We start from the raw sequence: 18,082 nt of genomic DNA, 5'->3' as shown, positions 1-18,082 counted from the left end.
AAAAAATGTTTCCTTTTATTCATCTTAGTCTTTTCATTTCAATAGCTTACTTGTTTTTGGTATTGTGGGGCAGGGCACATGGGAGCATGTGTGATGCTGACAAACCAGGTGCCTGCTCATAGCTGGAAATCAATCTGGCTCACCTGTGAGTTACCATTATCAAAATAGATATTAAGCGGACAAGAATGTGTTTAGACTATATAAAATGGTTGTAGGATGCTGCAAGCATTGATCTCATTCATAACCTCTATAGCCCATGGTATAGAGTTATATTGAGTGTCTGCACTGTAAGCCTTTGTAACAGGAAAAGAAGCATTAATTAAGGTAAAACGCTTGCCCTGCATACAAGAATGCATAGGTGCTGGAGCTAGGGATGCTGCCATATGCCCTGGCTTGAAGTGGTTTCCACTATATATAGGGTTCACAGTTTGGGTCAATGGCTTTCAGCATCTCCACTATAAAAATTGTTCCAGCACCCCTGCAAAAATGGCCCATTGATGGAAAATGAGGTATTGTGTAGCATCAAAGGACAGAGGCCCTGTTGACTGCCTTCCTAACTCCTCTCCAGGAAGGCGAGACCTACGCATGAACTCATCCCACCAGTTTTGGACACTGGAGTGGAGGGGATAAAAATCCCTGACAAGGAGAAACTGAATCTCTTTTATACTGCCTGGATTCTGAGAGGCAAGAATTCCCAAACGGAAGTGGAGATCCCCATGTGGCTTGGCATGGCTTAGCCTTGAAAGACACTTTGAATTGACAGATCTTTCACCTTTTGAGTCACAGACAAACTCATGTGGCTATATATGCTTGCTTGCCTTAACCTGTAAATAACTCATTTCTTTATCCTAGTTAAGAAACCTTTCATTAGTTTATTACAGTATTGGCTACAAGTCTTTGGTATAAGAGCTAAGGTACAAATTGACCTGACTAAGTGACTGATTTCTTGGGACTCGGATCAACCTGAATATTTTGTGATTTTTGGTGTAAATGACCATTTATCACTAAGTCCAGCTTGCCTGGGTGGCAAGACAGACTGGGGAGCCTAAAGGGACTGTAACTCCATAGTGAGATGCAACAGCGATCCAGGAGTTCACATTTGTTACTGGGTTGGTGAAATCTAATTATAAAACACACCACTAGTTTGGGATGTCTGCTCTCCTTTTTAACAGTCTGCTCTGAGGTTGGCACTTGCAGTCATGAGCTACTCCAAACAGTGTGACAGTATGTAATCAGCCTTTTCTATACTTTCAGTATAGTATTCTACTAAAGAATTGGCCTGTTTTTCGTTTGATTGAGGGCGCCTGAGATGAGCTATATGAAGATCAGATATATATGACAGACTGAACTTGTGATCTGCATTTGTGACACTTCACAGTCTAGGGTTTAACAGCTCTCTTCTTTGCTCTTGCAGGTGTTCACCCATGTGTGAGCTCTCCATTTTCACCCCTACAAAGTCAAACTCTTTAGCCAAAGCCATGGGTCAAGCCAGGCTGCATAGGCTAATCTTATAACCAGTGCTGCAGAGAGTATGCCCCAGTGATGTGCTTGCTTTCCTGAAGTTTGCTTACTTTGAATATGAAATAGAATTTAAAACCTAATTTGAATTCCAGAGCTTGATGTGTACTCAGTGCTGCAATCAGTGCATGGTCACTTAGGGTCTAGCAGTGGGAGGAGGATTCTTTGGGAAAAGACATGTTTCTGTGGGTCCGAAAATGGGTCTGTGCTTCTGTGTACCAAGAAAGAGCCAGACAAAAGCCAAATCAACAAAGCAGTTGACTTACTTTCACTGGAAAGTTTTCTTGAGTAAGGACAGAGGGGCCTATCCTGTAAACACTTACAACTGAGTGTACTACCCACTCAACAAGGCCTGTAGTGACACTGCATGACTGGGCCCATGGGGTACCAGACTAACAGGGAACCTGATTGGCTACAAAGCCCAGCAAAGAACAGACTGGCATGGAGAATGGGATAAAACGATGACTGAGGTTTTGGCTTATCACAGGGTAAGTAAAGCAACCTATGCAAAAACTATCCCAAACTTAATCTAGCCAGAAGGCCTAGTGAAAAGTGCTGTGCACTGCAGTGCAAGAGGCCTGGGATTCATATGGCAACAGCTTAACTTCAAAGCCTCAGAGGATTTGAGGGACTAGATGGATCAAGGGATTGACAATGGGATTCAGCAATTTTTCAGTGGCCTATGAGTTGAGGACCTCAGTCCAGTTTCTGGTGACCAACAGGTCTCCAATCAAAAACATCACTGTCACTCTTTCTGGTGGTGTCAGGAGATCAAGCACTAAACTGTCAATGGAGACCAAGCTTCATTTTGAGCCCGAAAGGTGCCCCCTCATAGCAGACTGTGTTTGTGGAGGGGAAAGCTTGACCTGACAGTCCAGCCCCTGTGGTGCCTGTTCCACAGGTAGGAATTCAATCTCCAAGGCTGTCCAGCCAGCACATTTCACATGGAAAGGAGTAGGTACAAATTAACACCCCGAAAGGCAATATGCTGATACTAGTACTGTGGGATTGTAAATCTGGGTTGGAAATCTCATGAGAAAATGTTCCCACATGAGACTTCCAGTAGATCTCCTCTCTCTGATCCATGAAAGGAACAACATTGGTGCCTAAAGGAGCCCTGCTCAGTTCTCAGTCAGAGTTAGGGTGGACATAACATAGGACCTGAACTGGTGGTGGTAGGAGATTGAACACAGACAGATTCCCAGAAGGAAACCCTCTTCCTCTATGCATTTACAATTTACCCTTGACTGTCTGACAATTAGTAGTGGGAACAAACACTCTGCAACTGTTCACCTTGAGATGTCCTCGCAACACTGATTAAGAATAAGAGGCATCAAGGACAGCACATAGCTTTTAGGCTTTGTAAGGTCCTCTATTCTTAAACATTTTTATGTTAGCAAATGTCTGTCTCTAATTAGAAAAAGACACAAAAACTGGCACTAAATAAGTTACTGCCTGATGGACACTTCTGGACTGGTGTTTCTGGCGAGGATAGCCCAGAGCATGACACATGCCATTATGTGCAGCAAAGAGGCCACCAGCAGTTATCATCCCAATCACACAGCATCCAGGCCAAGCCATCAATGAGCATGGAGAAATCCCCTACAGATTCAGTTCATTGAGAAGAACAAAGCACGGTGAATTTGCATTGTTCAGCTACTCGCTTGCTCCCTCCCCCTCCCTGCAGAATGACAGTTTAACTGAGCCGGAACAGGATGCGGGAATTATATCCAGCAGTAAATGTGTGTGTAATCGAATTGTCAAAACAGACGGCAGCATATTTCCACAGCTGCATAATACAGACAACATGTTCAAGGCAGCGGCACTCGTACAGCACAGGAAATAAAGTGAGATGCATGTGTGCTTCTGGGATTGAGTTTGAGCTTTTAATGGCTAAGTATGAGTCAGCTGTGATGTTACTAGCTACTGTATATTTATTTTTAGGAGTGCTGGTTTGAGAGCCCTGGTGCTTGAGTGTCTTTTAGACACCCATAAAACAGGTGAAGCGTAAGCTTCTCCTAGAGATCCCTGACTCAGCATGCCCAATTCCTTCCCTGGTGGTAGCATTGTTGGAGGAAGAAAGTAGTTCAGTCTCCATGAACTTTCAATCCTCAATCTCTCCACTGAGAGTGCCAGCAGTGGATTGGATTGTAGTGGGACGGACATACAACATGCTTGTAAAGCATTTGCCATGTCCCTCACTACTGGCTATCCCATCTAGAGCCTACAGCTGCCAGCTAATGGAAGTGGTAGATGTCCATGTCTTGGTGCTGAAGGTCCTAGGTTCAAACCCTGCCCATAAGTCATGTGGGATTGTTACAGACACATCTAAGCTAGTACTTGAGAAGTACAAACTTGATTAACTTAAAAGTCAACGGATGATAAATTCACTAGCTTTGAATTGGTAACCTAGATTTGAAAGACTACCTACTCCACCTCCTACTCTCCTTTCCTTGTACAACAGTAATTTTACATTAAAGCTCATTTTTTAAGGAGTCAGCAGCCGTTAGAGATGGGGACCAAAACAGAGCTATGCGGCAGCTCATATCAGCCACACTGAGCCTACACAATTTCAACTGGTCTCTCATTCTGTGTGTTTGATTCTCGAGGGGAGTCTAGGAACAAAGGTAATGGAGCTTTCAGGGCTCCCACAGGTGTAGAAACAGTTAAGTCAGCACATTTAATGCTTGCTGCATTAAATACTAGGAGCAGATAAAGATTGTTAGTGGGAGGAGGTAGCAATTTTGCATCCTATCAAATGGAATTTAAAGTACCTTGGTGAGAGACAAAAGGTTGTTGTTTCTTTCCACCCCACAGAACAAAATTAGCCAGCTCTTAATCGCACGTGAGTCTTCTCTGAACACTGTCCAATTTATCAACATCCTTCTTGAACTGTGGACATTGGAACTGGACATATATTCCAGCAGAGGTCGCATCTGTGACAAATACAGAGCTAAAATAACTGCTCTACTCCTACTTGAGATGCCCCTGTTTATGCATCTTAGGGTCACATTAGCACTTTTTGGCCCTGCGTCACACTAGGAGCTCATATTCAGCTGATTATGCAGCACAGTTCTCAAATCTTTTTTCAGAGTCACTGCTTCCCAGGATAGAATCCGCCATCCTGTAAGTACAGCCTACATTCTTTGTTCCTAGGTGTATATATTTACACTTAGTCACATTAAAACATGTATTGTTTGCTTGCTCCCACTTTACCAAGCAATCCAGATTGTTCTGTAACAATGACCTGTCCTCTTTATTATTTACCACACACCCGACTTTTGTATAATCTGCACATTTTATCAGTGATAATTTTATGTTTTCTGCTCGGTCATTGATAAAAATGTTAAATAGCACAGGGCCAAGAACTGATCCCTGTGGAACACTACTAGAAACACATCCAGATTATTAGTCCCTTTTACCATTACATTTGAGACCCATTAGTCAGTCATCTTTTAATCCATTTAATGTGTGCCATGTTAATTTTGTCAGTCTAGATTTTTTAAAATCAAAATATCATGTGGTACCACATCAAAGGCCTTACAGAAGTCTAAATATTATGCCAACACTATTACCTTTATCAACAAAACTTGTAATCTCATCAAAAAACTATATCAAATTAGTTTGACAGGATTTATTTTCCATAAACCCATGTTGATTGGCATTAAATTACTGCCTTTTAGGGTTGTCAACCCTCCAGGATTGTCCTGGATTCTCCAGGAATTAAAGATAAAAATTTAATTAAAGATTATGTCATGTGATGAAACCTCCAACCAAATTGGCAACCCTGTCTTTAATTCTTTATTAATCAAGGCATGAATGGTTGGATCTGCCACATGTTAAACTTATTCACTCCAGTGCCTAGGGTGACATGTTCTAGTGATGTCCTGACATTCCATTGACATAACAAGGAGGGAGTTGAAGTTGTCTAGGTATTAGGATTCCTAGGCATGTTCCCATCTCTGCCACTGGCTGCGTATGGCACTGAACTACTGTCTCCCTTGGTTTTCCCATCTGTAAAATAGGTATAAAATATCTACCTCATATGAAAAGTATTGTAAAAGTTCAACCTATTATAACTTGGCACGTTTGTTAGCATTCAAGGCTCATTTTCCCCCAATATACCTGCCTCATTACGTTAGGAGTCAGTTAATTAGGTTAGGAGTCAGTGCATTTGTCCTGTTTAGAGACTTCTCAAAAGAGCAGTTTGGACCAGGTGTAAAGGCCTATGACAATGAGAACACGCATATATAGGGTGCTATTATTGATTTCAATGTCCATGCTAAATCCTTCCCACTATCAGCACCCTGACACATTTTGGAATAATCTCTGCTCCCCCTCCCTTCCCCCCTTCTACTAATATAGTTACAGAAAGGGCTAGAACCATGATACAGAATGATTTTAACAGGGCAGGATCAGGGTCCTAATGAGGGTTATCACCTTTCTCTGGACCTCTTCTATTCCTTTCAAGTGTTTTTTGAGACAATGTGACCAGATCTGAGCTCATTATTCCAGGTGAAGGTGAGGGATTTATACAATTGCATTACAATATATTCGTTTTTATTCTCTATCCATTCTTTATGCAGCCCGATTTTTTTTTTTTCAACTTCTACAACACATTCAGCAGTAAACTTCCCAGAGCTGCCCCCAAGAAAGCCCAGGTCTGTTTTCCCAAGTGGCTACAGTTAACTTGGACCCCAGCAACTAGTTCAAATTATTCTTTCAATGAGCTTTATCATCTTTCATTGTTCAATACTGAATTTCTTTTGCCTTTATGCCGGCCCATTCACCTACTTTTGTTAGCTGTTTTGGAAGTTTTTCACAATCTTCTCTAAACTAAATATTTGAATCCTCCACAAATTTTGCCACCTCACTGTTCACCTTCTTTCCAGATCACTCAAAAATATTCAGCAATGTAACAAACATGGAACCTCAGAGCTCCTCACTTTTAATCTTTTGCCATATGCTGAATAATATTTCTTACAGGTGGTGACACCTATAGTTAAAGTTGCCCAATATGTTCCATTATAGGATCTTGTTTTCAGTTGCTTATAATGTTGGTAAATAAAATTGTTCAGGCTGATATTTTCCATGCCGGACACCTGCCTAAGGCTGACTTTTTCTGGAAAGTTTTAGCTACATTTGTTCAGACAATTCTGAGAGTGAGATTAGGAAAAATATGTTCTTTGGCCCATATTCAGAAGTCTTACAATCATTTAATTGTGAAGCTGAAGTACCTCGATGCTTTGCAGCAGGGACCTGACACTTCTTTTGGTAGAGGGAGGGGACTATTGACATGCCTGTGAAAATCTGCCCAAGTTATAAGCCTCTGAAAAAAATCAGTTTGCACATGTTCGGTAGAGACTTGTTAGAATTTGGCAGATAAATTCTCTAAAGATTCTGTCTGTGCTGAGCATGCTCCATCCCTTTTATCACAGAGATCCTTTGGGTATTATCATTGAACCACAGAGTTAGAAGGGACCGCAAGGATCATGTAATCTAATCCACAAGGTATCACATCTCTTCACAGCTTCTGTGTGGGATTGGACTGTACATGCAATATCTCTTCAAAGTGACTAAGCACATACCATCCTAGGGCAGAATGCAACTTTCCCTGCAATTGCTGCACCCAGCTGCTGTGGTACCAGCCCCTGGAATTGAGATCAGGGACGCTGTCTTTCCTGAGCTCAGTACGCTCCTAGAGGAGAAGGAGAGAACTGCCTGACTGGAATGCCAAAATTTTTTCTAACTTTTAAGTGTTTGACTTTGCAACCCTTAATGTTCTTTTAACATAGTTTTTGAATGAAATTATTGTTTACATTACAGTAGCACCCTGAGAACCCAAGATCAGGGCCTAATTGTGCTGGGCAATGTACACATGCACAGCAAGAGAGTCTCAGCACTGAACCGCTTGCACTTTAAATAGAAAAGACAATGGGTGGGAAGACAAATAGAACTACAGAGAAGTTAAGTGACTTACCCTACATCACACAGCAGGTCAGTGTCAGTGGATTGCCTGGTTCTCAGTCCAGTGCCTTCTCCATTAGACCATGCTGCCTTATTGTCATGGTTTTTATTTTGTTTTAGTTACTAGGTGTTTGAAGCTTCTCGAAGTTTTGAAATAGTCCCAAAATTGATGGATTAATGGACATATTTGAGTATACTTATTTCCCGCACATTGGTTCTCCATTCTTTCTGAGAACCTAACTACTCCACAGCTGTGCTTTGAGAAGCTCCCAGAGTCCTTTGGAAGTGGGGACGTGGAAAGTCCTTTGTTCTCACTCAGAGCATTAGACGAGATGGAGATTATAAAGACACAAAGCAGACGCGATAAGCACACCATTTTCAATACCAATGTTCTGTTGCTGAACTCAGTTTGGTTCATTGCACCAGGTCAGGGTCATCTTTCAAGAGTGCAGCGAGTTGTGCCTAATGCAGTAATTATGATAAATGTTATCAAATGTATTTATGATTAAAAGCACATCCTGGCATTATCAACATTTTAAGGATGTGTGTGTGAAACAGACTGCTATACAAATGATTAAAATTCAATTATGCTTTCATTTGGATTACAAGTGCTCACACTGCTTTATCCTCTCCACTCCAACTCCGCCTGTGTCCTCCGAACTCTTTCTCTGTGTGCACCTGCTTCCCCATTAGAACCTCGTTAAGATGCACACCTGCCGTGGCTTCAGTCCAGTCCTCAGCATTAAAGTAATTAACCCTGTGCATTGCCACATGTATGCAAGAGCTTTTACCAGCAGTTATCACATAATAGCATTAGAGCTTATTGTGGTTATTTTTTCCATACTTAGAACAGGACATAACTGTGGGGAATATTGACAACTCACCTAATGTACTTTCTACCTCAATTTTTAGTTTCCCATGCTGTTTTGGCAGTTGTGGTATGTGGTCTTAGTACACTTTCTGCTCCACATTATTTCATCCATGAGGTCTCCTCTGGTCAAGAGCTAGTCTCCATGCCATTTTCTTGCACTACACAGGTTGTCTCCAAAGGAAAGACATAGGGGCTGAATACAGAAATTGTAAAACTGGTACCCTAGTGTATATGAAATATCAGTAACCATTGTAATGAAATATCAGTAACCAACTTGGCCCAGTGATGTCTTGTCATGAACCTGCTGAAGTGACACAGATTTGGCAGCAAGTACCTCCCACCCCAGTAGAATAATCTGGAAACTTCTGGAAGGGTTGGTTCGATTCTTACATTGTGCATCCATTAAGACAGTTTTACTTTCAGCCCTTCCCGCAGTAATACAGACACAGAATCTACCCATAGGTGTACTGCCTGAAACAGATGGACATGGCTTCATGACCTTGTGGAAATTCAGGGCAATGCACAAAAACTATTGCTATAGCTCTTCTAAGAAAGGTCCCCCATCTGAAACCTACCACCACCAATACCTTAACATTTGAAATGTGAGCAAACTGGGAAGTGAACTACACCACTGAGTTGCTGGCAAGCAAGATTTTTGTTCACTGTGAGGTGATTTCCGGCACCCTTAATCAGAATCCAAATTACCCATTTCTGAGATAGGCCTAGTTCTCATCACACAGAGAAGAAACTCAAGAGGTACGAAAGTCTCTGCCATGCTCCATGGTACCCATATTTTTCTTCATCTGCTCAAAACCATTTGTGCTACTAAAGATGAGTAGCTTTTACTAATGGTGCGCATCAGCAAGGGACCAGTGCACCTCAAGAGGGAACAAATGCTGCCCAGGTCATGCTTTCAGAGCAATCCACTTGACAGATAGTGATTCTGAGACAACTGGGAATATATGCAGGACTGCCTTTCAGACCCACTGGGCTCTTTATGGTTATGCCAAGAAGAGACACAGGGTTAAGAATTATGTAAAAGAGACTTCTTTCTGCTTTTAATTAAAACCCTAAAGGCTCCCATAGGTCCAGCTGGCTCTATCTTCTGTTTCCTAACACAATATCTGTGCCGCATCATTTATGAAGGTGTATTTGCTTAAGAGCCATGCTCGTTAAAATTCAATTACACTGAAGCTGTGTAATCCCTCATTGTAATAACCCGCTAAAAACCCTGTAACCACCACCTCACGTGCCCATTTAGCAGGGAAATTAACTCAGCAAAGAACGTGGTCCTAATTTAGCAATTAGGGTGCAGTTTGCATCCACCGATTCCAATAAGATTGGAAGGCAATTTACAAGGGAGTATCACTCATCACAAACTATTAGAGCTATCTCTGCAAGTAAACAGAATCCCCAGTGGGAGTCTGTATAGGAGAGATGTGTTTGTGTTTCCAAAAAGAAAAAAATAGATGATATCAAGAGTGAGACTTTTTCCATGGTCTTATTTATTAAGCCAGTGTATTATTTTCCCATTGGCTCAAATAGGTTAATAGGGCCTAAGCTACAAAACTTCATTTTTTCTTAAGATGAAGTGGAACATAGTGGGAATGGCACTTCTTTAGAGAGCTAGAGACAGAATGTTTAAACTTTGGATTGTACTTAGACATTTCAATCCATATTTAGAGCTCTAAATAAAAGGTCTGATTTTGAAGGGTTGTGAGCATTACAATGCTCACAAAATCATATTTATATACAGATTTCTATATTTCCTATAATGAGCCCGGCTAAAGCCCTAGATCTAAACTCCTTGAACTTTGGGAAAGTTGGATTTGGATCTAAAGTCTGTGAGTCACGCCCATCTCCCCCTTCTACTTTCTAAGGAAACATCCAGCAGAACTAGGGTCAGAAAAAGGCAGTACATTCTTTTAAGTTCCTTGGTGAAAGGGCTCTGGGCTTGGTCTGGCTGCATATGGCTAAGGGGATTTTACTTTCCATTTAGCACAGTACAGAATGGTTAATGCAGCTGCTCAAACTTCCCCCTGTTACCTTGCCAGTGTCTCCCAGACCTATCTTTTCAGGGACCACTTTTAAGGATTAGACTATAGATCAATCTCTAGACCTTTTCAACCCTTGGCCTTTTTATTGGGACTAACTACAGCAATGAGCTAGACTGAGACCATGAACTCATGTCACATAGGCCACTGAACAGGCTATGTGATTTGCACAACCCTCCCATACTGGGTTAGGCTTGAACTGGCGAGCTAGTGATAAAAGCCAAGGATCCATTTCCCAGCACCAGAGCTATCAACTGTACTAACACGTAACGAGTGAGATGCACCAAAGCATTACAGTTCACAGCTAAAGGTTTCACTGGAAATAAAACAAGATGGTGTATTCCAAATCATTTTTCAACAGATGAACATACTGTTACCCCACAGTCCGTGCCACAGAAGAATGGGTTTTGTGGAACTTGTTAACATGTCACCCAAGATAAATCCAGCAGCACAGCTTAGAACCATGCTAGGTTCGGTACTAACTCAGAGCCAAGAGTGCTGAGAGGGAGAAGTCCAAGGAACAGCTAAACTGTAGTTGTATGTGAGTGACACTGGGCTCAAATCCTTGAGTCCAGCCAAGGTGAACATGGCCCAGGACTCAAGATGAAGAAGACAAATGTGGCTTTATGCCATCTTTTCAATAGCCCAGGCCACAAAGGGGCCAGTTCACCACCTGCCATAAATTAAAGCAGATTGTCAACTGCTCTAACCTATATCAGCTTTTACCAGTCCCCTATAACTCCAGCTTCTGTAAGGTCACTGGAGTGCAGTATATTTCTGCCACATGCTCTTCTAGCCGTAGCTCAAACCCCCACATCAGGGTGATCTAGAGGAGGATGACATACATCTGGATATGCAGCCAGTGCAGTGAAGCACTGAATATCTGGACTGTTGGTCTTTAAAGTGACTTTCTTCTAGCTCTCTTTCCAGTTTATTTTCTGCTTCCTCCTTCCCTCTCTCTTTTTGTTGGTTCTGATGCTAAATGCTAATTGTTTTCACTATAGGGCATATAACATCTCTTATTGGAATAACCGGTTGCTATTGCATGCCAGCTGTGTTTGTACAATTGCACCTGCTGTGCTGTATGCTGTAGAATATCATCTGTTATTACTGTCTCCAATTTTCTTGGTAACACCCTTCAAGAACATTTAAATTATAAACAAAATCATAAAATTCAAAAGAACAAAGTCAATGCACATAAAAGCACAATACTAGACAGTCAACTGAAATTAAGCCTGCAACACAGCTAAGTACACACACATTTATGCGTGCAAGGTAATTGCATGCCCAGGTAAGATCCAGTGCAAAAGGCTTATTTGTGTGTATGCTTACCTATGTGTGACTGTGAAAATGAACATTCCAGAGCCTGCTTCCACAACTGCAGCTGAAAATGTGACCTGAGTCCTATCATTTTCCCCACTATTGGCAGGCAAGGGGTTAATTTCCCTCCCCTTGAAAAGTTGAGTTGTGTTGCAAGAGTGATTGGAGCAAGCAGATAGGAAGTGGTGCACCCTACCAGGATTCATTTAGGGAGCCCAGCATTGTTTGCATGATTTACACTTTCATTTAAAAACGGGAAGGGGGGAACAAAACAAAACACAAAACTCATTGGTCCTTTGTGTTGCAGAGAAAGCCTTCCAAGGCAGTGCTGCAGCAAGCAGACAGCAAATGATGGGCCAATGTAGCCCTGATGGGACTTCATTCACTTCAGCAAAATTACACCAGAGATGAATTTGGTCCGTTGATCCGAGTTTTGAACTATCCCCATTCACCTCAATGGTATGTTAATGAAGTAACACACTGACTAGTGTTACTTGTCTGCCTGATCCAGAGAGGTTAATGAGCCCGCTACTGCTCCCACTTCCAGGATTTGGCCCTTTGGCTCAAATGCTAGAGATTCATACTCTTAGCTTTGGAAATCCCAGTTTCAAATCCCACCCCATAGCCCCGGTAGGATCCGTTACAATAACAAATAAATGTTGTTAATTAGACCTTGTTGATTATTTTATCAGGACCACCAGGCTACTCCTGCATCGTGGGCAAAGCTTGAGTAGATTACCAGCACCACTTTTGTCCTCCCCTATGCTCCTTCTCAGTTGCAGCAACCAGTTCTTAGCAAACTCCCACATTGTTTTAGCCTTTCCAGCTGTCTGAGACACAAGCACAAATCAATGATATACATTTGACCACGTGATCACAGAAATGAGACGGTGGCTGGTGGTGGATTGGAATTACAACTGTGTTGTAAGCAGTCACTTGCCACTCGGTGTACGCACAGCAAAGGCAGATTCATGCTTTGATACCATAGTAAAAATCCACTCTCTCATTTGGCATGGCCTAGGAGGGAGATTGGGAGAGGCAGTCATAGCAGCCCATGAAATCCAATGGTGTCCCTTGAATTAGGTGAGCAAAGATAAGTGCCATAGAAAAGAGAGGTGTCTGCACAATGACACCTCTGATGGGACAAGGAGAAGAAGATGATAGAGGCAGAAGAGTCTTATTAGAAGCCACCTAATCCCTAACTTGTTGCCATCAGCCAGGGAATCAGGACAAAATGGTTCTTCACTGTATATTATTCTCCAGTACTTTAGCCAATCCACAATGTGCCAAGGAATGGGGCTTCCACTGAAACGCTTAGGTGAACCACTGTACAGCTTAACAAATCTAAGCTTAATAGTCAGCCTCAGTGTTCCCTTCATTTGTTTTTTCCTCCCTGGCACCTTGTCTTACCCAGCCATCATATGAGAACTGACCCAGAAGATGATTTCTTCCTGGCATCATGAACCTCTGCCCAGGATCTAGATAAGTGGAAGAGCTTTACCCAGATTCATTGAAGGCTTCTCAGGGCAGGCAGTGAGACCTTCACAAACATTGATCCATACCTGCCGCTGCTCTGAAAGGGCACTGCTGCTACCTCTGTGTGTCAGATTTGCCCCTGCAACATCTAGCTATCTCCAGCTTCCACTGGAGAACCTGAGACTGCCTGCCTCAGTACCACTGAGAGTGCTCTGCACATTCCCATTGCTTGTAAGGAAATGCCTGAAGTGTTCTGGGGGGAGGGGAGACCTCGAAGGGGTGGGGCTACATCCTTTTAAATGTTTTTCCTCTACAGGCAACCACTTGAGGGAAAAGGATTTGGGGTTGACTTTTTTTTGTCCCCAGCTGCCTGGTTGACCGCCTCCCTACCCAGAATGTTTCACCAAATTCTGTGCCATGCAATATTTTATATTTTTGACTTTTTGTTCCAATTGGAAGTGGAAAAAAATGGAAATATGAAATTTTCTGCAGAAGGGAAATTCTGGGTCCCGCATGGCTCTAGCTCAGACTTCACTACCTGCAACAGGCCCTTTGGCAGGAAGAAGCAAAAGTGGGGGGTAGAAAATTCTGATGTTTGCACCGGTGACAGTAAAGCAAATACAGGTCAGTGTGTGAAGTGAGAGAAGCCAGGATGCTGGCTATTTCCATTGGTGAGGATCATTAAAAAAAAAAAAAACAACAAAAACTGGAAGGCTTCCAGAATGGGCAGGCATAAGTGATAAAATCAAACAAATGACCTTCCTACAGTGATTGATGGGCTAATCTCTCCCCAAAGGTATCACCCCAGGGCATCTTATCAATGAGTGCCCAGTACAATTAGCGCTGCTCCATGAATCATTCACAGAGCTGGCTCCTCCTGAAGAGGTACACGCACAGTTTGTTATTACAGCAAATGAAAACTTTGCCCGCCCCTCTTCTCCCACCTTCACTGCTGCTGAAAGCTAGTGGAAATCCTGCTAGTAGGCCTAACCAAGGTTCCATTGAATTGCTAAATGTGTGCTAGAAGGCCAAGTGGTCAGGGGGGTTGTGAGCAGGGGGCTCAGGACCCCAGTGGCGGGGGGGGGGCAGTGAGGAATCAAGGGGTCAGGCACGGCATAAATATAGAGCAAGGAAAGGGGGAAAACTGAGGATCATGTAGCTGCCAAGAAGGAGGATTAAGAAGTAACTTACCTATGCCCCCTTTCTATGCTGTCCCATATTACTAGAACAAGGGGAATGGTGCCCCTATTAAATTACCGGCAGGCAAATGTATTAAAAATGGAGGAAGTGGATGATTTCTTGTGGTGCATGCAGCCAGCCTAGAGAATTCACTGTCACTAGGCTATGAATCCTCCCTAACTGATTATACAGACTTCTTATTTCACAAATAATTTCTCAGCTATCTTTGGTGCCTAAAAGCAGCAGAACTAAAACAGGTGCCCCTGCACAAGACAGAGTTGCAAATTATGGTGCATTGGCTCTATACTGAATGTGAAATAATATAGCACTGAACAACAGTGCTAATGGAGTAATCTATAGGACAGCATTGAAACTGGGATGAGATGAGAGAGAATCTTTTTAAATATGACAGGCTTCCCAATGGAAACTGACATGGTCTACACTGCTGTTGAAATGACCTTTCATACATAAGCTTCATCATACGGAAGGAATGTGGGGAGGGGGTTGAAACCACAGAAATCCTACCTTCTCTCCCCTTGTTCACTCTCGTTATTCTCTCTCATATAGGTGGCTCTCTCATATAGTGACTACACCTGAGCAAAACCAAACAGTGGCCAAACCAAAACAAAACACACCACTTGTGTGTTAAACAAAACATTGTTTAACCCAAAAAGGACATTTTGTCTGTTCCTTTTGCTTCCTGGTGGTTGTTACCTTTTATTTTACAAATCTAGCTAAATTTCTAAATAAAGCATCATTTTGGAAAAAAAAAAGTCAAAACATTCAGAAATTGCCTAATGAACCATTTTGGCATCAACATTTTTTAATTCAGCCAGAACTATTTGCTGAATTCAACCTAAGTTTGTGAATAAGTTCATTTGATCAAAAAAAAAATTTTTTTGGAGAATAAACTATTTGCCTAAAAATATTCACCCAACTCTACTAGTGATTGTAGCAAGTTCACACCAGGCCACCCTCCTGTTGCTCAGGTACTCTGTGCCCACAAACCAGAGACCTCAGTTTCATGCTCCTCCAGTGAGTGAGTGAGTGAGTGAGTGAGTGAGTGAGTGAGTGAGGTAGGTAGGTAGGTAGGTAGGTAGGTCTGTCTGTCTGTCTGTCTGTCACCTTCTATTTTCAGCTCAGCTACTAACCAAGGAGCCAAAACTTTTCTCTCTTTCTTCCCTCTGCCTACACAGCCTTCCTGTGAGCCTTTTTGTAGCCCCAGCTAACGAGGCCACCAGCTGCTCCCTATTGGCCCATTAAGTGCAGGCTTACTCAGCTGGTTCCAATTCTCTTTCATTAATTGAGGCTCACATGAGAGAGGTCTGTCTCAGCCTTCCTTTGCCTAGCACCCTGTCACAGTGATCTTTCCACCATTTTTCACATTCACCAGAATAAGGACTTTCTATCAATTAAGATAAAGGGGTAACTTAGCAGATGGCAGTAGATATCCTCTCTGTGGAACAGCTACTAGTAGCCAATGAGTTCCGTGGGTAGATAGTGGAAGAACACCTGGACAGAGGCCACTTACTGGACAGTTTTTCTCCAGGGGATAATTTGTGGAATTATCTTTTCTTATCCCTTGGTAGAGGTGGAAAATGTTATTTATTTTTGCCTCAAGGATCCACAATCAATGACCCTGCACCTGGGGTCAAAAGATTGAACAGTGCTGACTTATTCCATTTCTGCTTGTGAATACTGACACAGCAAAAATGTTCTTGTTGTTCTGGTTGTAAGTGGTAAAAACAGTTCAAAGGACAATCAGTGCCCGCAGCATGCTGAATACAAAGCCTAGTCTGGCTCCATTTACAGACAAAGTAGTGATCTGGCCAAATAAAGGGACTTACCTTTTCTTCCTTTTATCTAGAACTGAACAAATTCAGTTGCCTGAAGTGATGTGGCAATGGCGGGCACCAAAGTGGGGCCATTTGTATCTGTTTATTAGCATGTTGTTTATTTTATTGATATAGTAAATGCTTCCTAGGTGGTATGTGATATTTGAGGTTGCTCTGATCAGTGCTATTCCAAAGCATAGAGCACAAGGAAAACTCAGGCCTGGATGCACAAAAGGAGTTACATGCCTAAGTCCCACTTTTAGACAGCTATGTCCTTGTTTTAGGCTCCACTTTGATTTACAAAAGTCCCACTGAACCACATAGGTGTTTAAACTCACACAGTGCCTATGTGTTTGCAGTAGGAGTTCCCTACGCACCTATGTTTCTGCCTCTGAGCATGCTCACTACTGCTTCCCTCTAGGCATCTTGATGCCTATTTCCCACCTCAGCCCCACAGTGGTTTATATACCAAGGGAAGACTGGCATTCAGGCACCTAAGTTGCATATGGGGTCAAATTCGGGCTTAGGAGATTGGGCCCCTTGGGCTGCTGCTGCCTTATAACTTTTAGCCCACTAGTTAGAGTACCCACCTGGCATGTGAAGGACCCTGGTTCAAATCCCTCCTCCAGCCGAGGGGGAGAAGGGATTTGAATAGGCATCTGCCGTCTGTTAGGTAAATGCCCTAGCCACACTAGGCTATGGGATATTATCACATGGGACTCCCTCAGTCTCTTGCCCTGTGGATAAATAACGGAAGAGTCATTTGGAACAGTGGGCAGCGGAGGAAGGGAGAGAGAGAGAATATAAGAATGGTCTAGTCTGGTGGCTGGGACACTCACCAAGAGAGTGGGAGAGCCAGTGTCTAGCCCCCTGCTCCAATGACTCTAATTATCCACCGAGCAGCAGCTTCAATAGTAGGGACTGAAGCAGCCCCCTATGAGAATATCCCACATAGCCCTATGGCTAGGGCACTCACCTGAGAGGTGGAACAACAACAAAGAGAGGTGTCTCTCTGCAGCCTGGACTCAGTCACCTAACTCTGCGAGAGGGGTAGGGCTTAACAGCCCCTGCCCCTCATCCCCCCTTGGCTAGTGTGAGCCGCTCTCTGCCCACTATGCTGCCTTTGCGAATCAAAGTCCAAGGTGCCTCACTCTGCCCATTTATTGCACAGGGAGCCTGTGCTCCCAACTCAGGCTTTGCAAATCACAGTGATGTTCTAGGTACCTAAAAGTTAGGCACTGTGACACTCAGCTTTTGCACACCCAGGCCTCAGGGTGCCTGTCCCTCAGAGGAGTTGACCACTCTCAACTCCTTTTATGATCCCAGTATTATTCCATAACCCATTGTCTCCAATTATAATTCAGTACAGTTATAATGGATACTCAGCACCTAGTGAGGCCTATCCTGGTATACACACAATGAGCAATGACTGAAATGCTGGTACTAATGTCACTAAGGTGAATCACTAAAGCATCTCTAGACATCACAGGGAACTAATTACACCTCTGTAGACCTGTGATGAATTCACAGGGCTGCATGGCTGTGACTGAAGGGGGAATTTGGGCCCATCATGTCCAGACAACATAGAAATGCAAAGGCTTCTTGCTGACCTTGTAACTTTCCAGGTTTGAAATCTCTGAAAGTGACAGAACCACAGCCTCCGGACTTTGGATCAGGCACAAAGACAAATAACAGCAGGGATGATTTGAGGATGTCATGGTGCGGGGAGGGGAAATATAATTGAGGCAATATACATGTCGCCTCTGGGACTCTCTCCCGTTTTAATTCTTCCCCCCAGATCCAATCCAGTCCTCACCCAGATCCCATCGAACACCGCAAGACCACTTTGACTTTCGACTCCT

Source organism: Emydura macquarii, unplaced genomic scaffold, assembly GCF_026122565.2.
Source record: "Emydura macquarii macquarii isolate MOO-44397 ecotype Brisbane River unplaced genomic scaffold, CSIRO-AGI_Emac_v2 contig_2676, whole genome shotgun sequence".
NCBI classification, from domain to species: Eukaryota; Metazoa; Chordata; order Testudines; family Chelidae; genus Emydura; species Emydura macquarii.
This window is presented reverse-complemented; position numbering follows the sequence as displayed.